The sequence below is a fragment of the Microcaecilia unicolor genome, chromosome 10, assembly GCF_901765095.1.
Source record: "Microcaecilia unicolor chromosome 10, aMicUni1.1, whole genome shotgun sequence".
Classification (NCBI taxonomy): Eukaryota; Metazoa; Chordata; class Amphibia; order Gymnophiona; family Siphonopidae; genus Microcaecilia; species Microcaecilia unicolor.
Genome location: NC_044040.1, coordinates 155,069,012 through 155,077,659, shown reverse-complemented (window position 1 = coordinate 155,077,659; position 8,648 = coordinate 155,069,012).

Sequence of the window (8,648 nt, the reverse complement as noted above, 5' to 3'; positions counted from 1 at the left end):
AGACTCAGAGAGCAATCATTGTGCTCTGCTCCATGTGTGCTGTTGTGGGGCCATGGGGGAGTGATGCTGAGGCAGGGCAGACCTCCACCGGCAGAGTGGAGGAACCGCAACCTCGATCGCGACGATAGCCAGCACAGTTTCCCCTCCTATGCAGCACTGCGGTGCCATCGCGCATGAGAGGGAGGAGCAGAGCAAAGCAAAGCAGCAGAGTCCAGAAACTTCAGAACTGGATGGGGACTCAGGGAGTGAGCGATGGAGTAGCGGCGCCAGCGTCTAATACTACAATGGCTGCCCTAAAAACAAAATTATGCAGAGGAGGACTGGACAGCTGCCTGGGTGGGCCTGAGCCGAGATTGGGCGGGCCTGGGCCCACCCATAGCTACGCCCCTGCAGCAGACACTCACACAAGCAAATTGATACAAATGTATCAATTAACAGACCAGTTCATGGCAGGAACTGGGAAAAAAAAGGAAAGGGTGAAGGCAGTGGCGTAGGAAGGGGGGGCGGTGGGGCGGTTCGCCCCGGGTGCACGCCGCTGGGGGGTGTCGGCGCCTCACTGGTTCCTTGCTCTCTCTGCCCCGGGGCAGAGAGAGCAGGGAACCAGCGAGGCGCCGACACCCCCCAGCGGCGTGCACTCGGCAGATTGGCTCTCCCGCCCGCCCCTCACCGCCTTCCAGGTATGCTCTCTGGGGGGGGGGGTTGCGCTCCGGAGGGGGGGAGGGTGCGCCACGCTGCACCCGGGAGGGGGGGTGCGCAGCGGCGACCCGCCCCGGGTGTCTGCTGCCCTCGCGACACCACTGGGTGATGGTAAAGAAAGAGAGAGAGAGAGTCAGAGAGAGCTATGAAACAGGAGGGCAGAAAGGGCTCTAGATGGCCAATATAGGTAAAAGGTTTTGAAGCTAAAAATACAAGGTTGATAGGGATAAACAATCAGGCAACTTATACTGACATCAGGTCTCCTCTAACATGCACCAGATTCAAAAAAGACAATTTCTTGAGTGTTTGTGCACCATCAGCATACAGGAACATGCATGCCTGGGGTTTCTAGATGTATCATCTATTCTGAAATTGACACACATATGTAAACCCACTATTTAGTTCAAATGGCATACAAACATCTAAACTCAGCTCCATATTATCTTTAATACAATCTGAACTAATAATTGTCTAACGATTCAACTAACAATCATACTAAATGATGAGTTCACTGTTCTTTCTCACTGTGACTGTGAAGTTTCCCACATACTGATGTTTGAACTGGACCCAGATAAATGAAATGGGCATTTTGTTCTCAGAGTTTGTAGATCTTTTTATGTTGGTTTTTGGCAGGTGTTCAGGACCTTTTTTTATCACTAGCAATTACCAACAAAAGTTTCACTGCCCTTTTTAAAGACGACGAGGACAGAAGAGTGATAATTGGAAATGCCACCTGCACAGTAGTACCAGATAATGTTGCAATCAGTCTCTGAAATTCTAGAATCTGTTCCTTTATATATACTACATACAGAATATCCAATTATAGGGCTATGCTTTTTTTGGACACTCACACTTTAACTGAGTATCTGCTAATATATTTTTCTTTCCTGCAATGACTGAAAAATCATGTTACCATGCAAACAATGTACTTTTTCATAAAAAGGAAGCACTTTTTGCATAGGGTCTCATATCTGTGTGGTAGATTTGCTTTTTTGATAACAGTAGATGTTTGTGGTAAATACCAACAGTATGTTGCTACACATTAGCTGAAAAGATGTACCACAATAGTCAGCCCAACCTTTAGCCGAGTTTCCTATAGAGAAGCAGGTTTGATAAAATAAGCCTGTTTCTATTACTACTACTACTACTGCTTATCATTTCTATAATGCTACTAGACGTACGCAGCACTGTACACTGGACATAAAGAGACAGTCCATGCTCGACAGAGCTTACAATCTAATTAGGACAGACAAACAGGACAAATAAGGGCTAAGGGAATTACTAAGGTGGGAATGATAAAACATAGGTACTGAGCAAGTGAGTAAGGGTTAAGAGTTAATAGCAGCATCAAAAAGGTGGGCTTTTAGCTTAGATTTGAAAATGGCTAGAGATGGAGCTTGATGTACTGGCTCAGGAAGTCTATTCCAGGCAGATGGTGCAGCAAGATAAAAGGAATGGAGTCTGGAGTTAGCAGTGGAGGAGAAGGGTGCAGATAAGAGAGATTTAACTAGTGAACGGATTTCCTGGGGAAGAATGTAGGGAGAGATAAGAGTGGAGAGGTGCTGAGGAGCTGAAGAGTGAATGCCCTTGTAAGTCAATAAAAAGAGTTTGAACTGTATGTGGAAATGGTTAGGGAGCCAATGAAGTGACTTGAGGAGAGGGCTAATGAGCATAGTGAGACTGGCAGAATATGTCATACAAAAAAACAGAAGAAACAAGTATTCGCAAAAAAACAACAGAAAAACAAAAACAGCGAAGATGACTCACAGGAACAGAAATAAAAATAAAATAGTACAAAAAAATAAAAATTATCAAAATGTAAAAATAATCACAAAATATGTATTAAAAATATAAATACATTAAAAAGACGACACTTTGGTTGTGAAAATCAAAAAATGAACTTTATTAGTCTTAAGATAGCAGGGAGAAAGGGACTCGACACAGCTGTGTTTCAGCCATACAGGCCTGCGTCAGGAGTCTATATAAACAAAAACACATCCATTATGAAAAATTAATAAACAGCATAAGAATATAAGTCATGCAGCAGAATTTTGAACAGATTGAAGGGGAGAAAGATGGCTTAGTGGAAGACCCGTGAGAAGCAAGTTGCCATAGTCTAAGTGAGAGGTGATAAGAGTGTGGTTAAAGGTTCTGGTAGTGTGCTCAGAAAGGAAAGGTCAAATTTTGGTCTGTTGAATATGTGCAGATAAGGAGAGAGAGGATTCAAAGATGACCCTAAGGTTACGAGCTGATGAGACAGGGAGGATGAGAGTGTTATTCACAGAGATGGAGAATGGGGGAAGAGGAGAGGCTGGTTTAGGGGGAAAGATAAGTAGCTCAGTCTAGGTCATGTATAGTTTCAGATGGTGGTGAGACATCCAGGCAGCAATGTCAGACAGGCAGGCTGCTACTTTGACATGGATTACTGCAGAAAGTTCTGGTGTGGAGAGATATCTGGGAGTCATCAGCACAAAAGTGATACTGAAAATTGTGGGATGAGATCAGAGTACCAAGGGAAGAAGTATATATGGAGAAAAGAAGAGTTCCCAGGACAGATCCCTGAGGTACACCAACTGATAGTGGGATAGAAGTGGAGGAGGATCCACCAGGGTATACACTAAAAGTACGATGGGAGAGATAAGAAGAAAACCTGGAAAGATCAGAGCCCTGAAATCCAAGTGAGGATAGCTTATCAAGGAGTAGGCAGTGATCAACAGTATCAAAAGCAGCAGATAGATCGAGAAGGATGAGGATAGAATAGAGACCTTTGGATCTGGCCAGGAACACGGCATTGGAGACTTTAGCAAGTGCTGTTTCAGTTGAATAAAGAGGGTGAACGCCAGATTGAAGTGGATGAAGAATACCTTGAGATGAAAGAAAGTCAAGACAATGGCGGTGAACAACACATTCAAGTATCTTGGCTAGGAAAGAGAAGAGGGAGATAGTTGAAAGGACAGGTAGGGTCCAATGAAGGTTTATTGAGGAGTGGTGTGACTACAGCATGTTTGAAGGCATCAGGAACAGTCACAGTATAAAGTGAAAGATTGAGGATATGAGAGATAAAAGGGGCAATAGTAGGAGAAATAGTGCTAAGTAGATGGGTGGGAATAGGATCAGAGGAGCAGGTAGTTATTTTCGAGAAGGAAAGAAAATATGCAGTTTCCTCCAGTGATTTCAGAAAAGCAAGAAAAGGAGGCAGGGGTTGAAGAAGGGTTGAGAGAATGGACTAAAGGAAAGAGAGGTGGAGGTGACTTGGTTGAGAATTCAAGTTTAATCTTGTGAACCTTATCATGAAAGTACTCAGCCAGAGTCTGGGGAGAAAGTGAAGGGGGAGTTGGAGGTGAAGGCACTTTGAGGAGATAGTTCAGTGTGGCAAAGAGACGTTGAGGATTTGAGAATTTGTCAACTGAATGTAGTAGTTCTGTCTGGCAAGTGTCAGCTGACACAGTGATTTTTCTGTTGGGCACTTTTTGCATTCAATTATCCTCACAGTTTTGTTTTTCTTTTACACGTGCCTTGTATGCTTACCAATCATCAGCCTTTTTAAAGGCTTTATTCAGTTTGTACTTTTTACCGGCATTGACAACATACAGACTCCTGAGGCAGGTGTTGTTCACCGAAACATGGTGCCTTGTCGAGTCTCCTCCTTTATTAAAGTACCTTTTTAACTATTCATCTCCTTGGTTTTTATGGAAGTGTCATGTTGATCATGCTACTTTTTGTTTTCCACTTTTCCCCTCATAGCAGATCCAGTTTCTCCACTTTGGTGGTTGCTTTTTGTGTAAGTTGGATGTACCAGTTTGGAAAATGGCTCTTTTTTCAGACATCTTGGCAAATACATTCATTTTAGACTCATTTTCGAAAGGTAAGCCCAGACATATTTCCTGTTTGAAAATGGCTCTAAGATGGACTTTGGATGTTTTTTTCAAAAACGCTCCTCCATGTATTTTAATTTTGGTATATGATGAATGGATGAATATGGCCACTATATATATTATTAGGCAGAATGCCCTTGCATTGCCCTGGAACTATCTGGATAGTGCTCAGATGATTAGAGAAAATTTTGGCAGCACTATGGTTCCACTGAAAATCAATGGATAGGGGACTTATAAATTTAGAAGGCAATTTTATAACCAGCAGGATCGTTTTCGAAAGAGGACGCCCATCTTTCGACACAAATCGGAAGATGGGCGTCCTTCTCACAGGGTCGCCCAAATTGGTATAATCTAAAGTCGATTTTGGGTGTCCCTAACTGCTTTCCATCGTGGGGATGACCAAAGTTCATGGGGGTGTGTCGGAGATGTAGTGAAGGCGGGACTTGGGCATGCCTAACACATGGACGTCCTCGACCCATAATGGAAAAAAAAGGGCGTCCCTGACGAGCACTTGGACGACTTTACCTGGTCCTGTTTTTCTTACAACCAAGGCACAAAAAGGTGCCCCGAACTGACCAGATGACCGGAGAGAATCGGGGATGACCTCCTGCTACTCCCTCAGTGGTCAAAAAACCTCTTTACAAATATTTTGTGCCAGCCTCTACGCCAGCCTCAAATGTCATACTCAGGTCCATCACAGCAGTATGCAGGTCCCTGGAGCAGTTTTAGTGGGTGCAGTGCACTTCAGGCAGGTGGACCCAGGCCCATCCCCCCTACCTGTTACACTTGTGATGGTAAATGTGAGCCCTCCAAAACCCAACACAAACCCACTGTACCCACATCTAGGTGCCCTCCTTCACCCGTAAGGGCTATGGTAGTGGTGTACAGTTGTGGGTAGTGGGTTTTGGGGGGCTCAGCACACAAGGTAAGGGAGCTATGTACCTGGGAGCAATTTATGAAGTCCTCTGCAGTGCCCCCTAGGGTGCCCGGTTGATGTCCTTGCATGTGAGGGGGACCAGTGCACTACGAATGCTGGCTCCTCCCATGACCAAAGGGCTTGCATTTGGTCGTTTTTGAGATGGGCGTCCTTGGTTTCCATTATCGCCGAAAATCAGAAATGACTAAGTCTTGGGACGACCATCTCTAAGGATGACCTAAATTTCAAGATTAGGGCATCCCGACCGTATTATCGAAATGAAAGATGGACGTCCATCTTGATTCAATAATACGGGTCTCCCTGCCCTTCCATCGGGACGTTTCACGAGTACATCCTCAGCAAAACTTGGGTGTCCCTTTCAATTATGCCCCTCCTAGGCACTCCTGATGTAACTTCCGCGAGGGCGGGACACAAGGAGGGAAGGAGGGCCGAAGGGAGGCTATCTGCTGCCCTGCTGCCTGCAGCGCTTTCACACGGAGGTGAGAGGCACTGTGATTTCAATGCAGGGGGCCAGGCCCGGTGGCGGAGGAAGGGGGACGGATGGAGGGGGGGAGCGGCGGTGACCTCGGGGGGCGGTGGAGGGGGGAGCGGCGGCAGTGACCTCGGGGGGCAGCAGGGGCAGGGCCCCAGGGGCAGCCTTGGCCCAGGCCCGGCCCAGTCTCTTGGTGGCCCTGTAAACAGTACCTGAGAAGGTCATGATATTTAACTGTTCACAGAGCCTCAGCAAAGAGATCTGTCTCTCTTTCCTCCTGGGCTGAAACTGAAGCAACAACCAGCATCTGCTGGGTAATTTCAAACTCCAGGCCAATCAGAGCCCAGAACAGTCAAGTTTCAAATAAAAACTGGTTACATCACTACAGGCACTTCCTATTATCTGTGTACTAACTAGAAGAAAGAGAAGTCAGTCCTCTGTAACAGCTTTAAGCATAAACATGCACCTTCTGTTGGCCAAACTAGAGAAATACTCTTCAGAATTAATTCAGGGGTCCTTTTACTAAGCCGCATAAGCGCCTATGTGTGCCCAACATGCTCTAAAGTGGAGTTACCGCCAGACTACCACGTGACTCTTGTGGTAATTTCATTATTGGCGCACATACAATACGTGGGTCTGAAAAATATTTTTTATTTTCAGGCACGCGCAACGGACGCACGCCAAGTGGCATTTGGCGCGCGTAGGTCATTACCACTCGGTTACTGTGTGAGTCTTTACCACTAGGTCAATGGCTGGCAGTAAGGTCTCAGACCCAAAATGGATGTGCGGCAATTTTCATTTTGCGGCACATACATTTTCAACAAAAATTTTAAAAAGGCCTTTTTTACTGGCGCACTAAAAAATGGATCGGCGCGCGCCCAAAACCCGCAAGCCATTTTTTAGCGCACCTTTGTAAAAGGACCCCTTAGGCAGGAAAATATCCAATATATTTTACAGGCTTAAAACACACTATTTCTTCACACAAATAAATCCAGATGTTCTAGCACTGAAATGGAAACAGTTACACTTCTTACCAGTCTGAAGTGCTGGCTTCAGAATTCCTGTATGCAGAAAGTCAAAATAAGGTAATACATCTCATCGACTGGAAACTATCAGGTCAGTATTCAAAAGACTTATAAAATATTGACTGGATAGTATCCAGTGAATGAGACATGTTGCTTAATTGTGCCTTTCTGCATATAAGCTTTCTGATTTCAGCACTTCACACCAAGAGGAGGAGGAGTGGCCTAGTGGTTAGAGCACTGGCCTTGCAATCCATCAATGGCTGGTTCAAATCCCACTGCTGCTCCTTGTGATCTTGGGCAAGTCACTTAACTCTCCATTGCTTCAGGTCATGGGCGTAGTTTGACTGTTTCATTTGGGGGGGGCAAAGGATGGGGTGGAGCATATTAGCATATTCATTTGCATATATATATATATATATATATATATATGCAAATGAATATGCTAATATGGAGGAAGGAAGGGAAAAAGAGCTGGCTTTTTTGGGGAATAACCATAATGAATATGTATGAGATATCAAGCCAGCTCGTTCTCCCTCCCTTCCTTCCTTCCTGACAATGAAAAGTAGATTTCTCCTTTAAAACTTTCATGTAGACAAAAACCCACACCAAAAAGCAACTCACCTCCTACAAGTTCTTCCACTAAACCAAACCTAGCCCAAACGACAACGTGGATGCAGCAGCTCACAGCAGGTTTGCTTGCTGTGTTTTGAGTGAACGGCGACAGCTGCGCGGGGGAATGGAAACGGAGATGTACTACATGGCTTCCTTCCTTACAGTGGTGGACTAATCAGGAGCCTTCCAGTCCAGTGGTGAACGGGCATCGGGCGAGCAAGCGGGGGTTGTAAAAGCGACAAGCAGACATGCTCGTCTCCGTCCGCTTCACTTCCCTGCCCTCTCTGCGTCCCGCATTCCTCTGATGTCATTTCCTTTCAGGCGGGATGCTGAGAGGGCAGGGAAGCGAAGCGGACGGAGACGAGCGTGTCTGCTTGTTTCTTTTACTTCTGGTGCCCCGGGTAAGTCGTAGTTGTCGTCGTTCGGGGGGGGGGGGCATTACCCCCCCTCGCCCCCCCAGTCTACGCCCATGGCCTCAGGTACAAACTTAGATTGTGAGCCCTCCTGGGACAGAGAAATATCCAGTGTACCTGAATGTAACTCACCTTGAGCTACTATTGAAAAAGGTGTGAGCAAAATCTAAATAAATAAGTGAAAGATGCATGACTGTTTCCAGTTCAGTCCTGGAAAATCTGCAGTTCTTTTTCTGTGCTGGCCATGAACCATCTTGTTTTCTATGGGCCTGATATTCAGACCGTGGGAGTTAGCCCAGTTCCAGGGTCAGCACTGAGCCTGGATATTCAATGTCAAGCCATTTCCAGTGACCAGCATTGCATATACAGTTTATTTTTGACTGGTTCAAACTTAATCAGTCATGACAATATTCAGCGCTAGCCAGTTAAATTTGAACTGGCCAAAGATAAGCCTGGTATTCATGTGGCCAAATATGGCTACCAAACTTGTGCTTAAAATTGGCAGATAGTCAATTATATCGCCCAATATAACAGGCCTTTGGCTAGCAGCTAACCATGAATTTTCAGCGGGTCATGACCAGCCATGTTCTGCTGAAAATTTGCAGATGGCCAGTTATG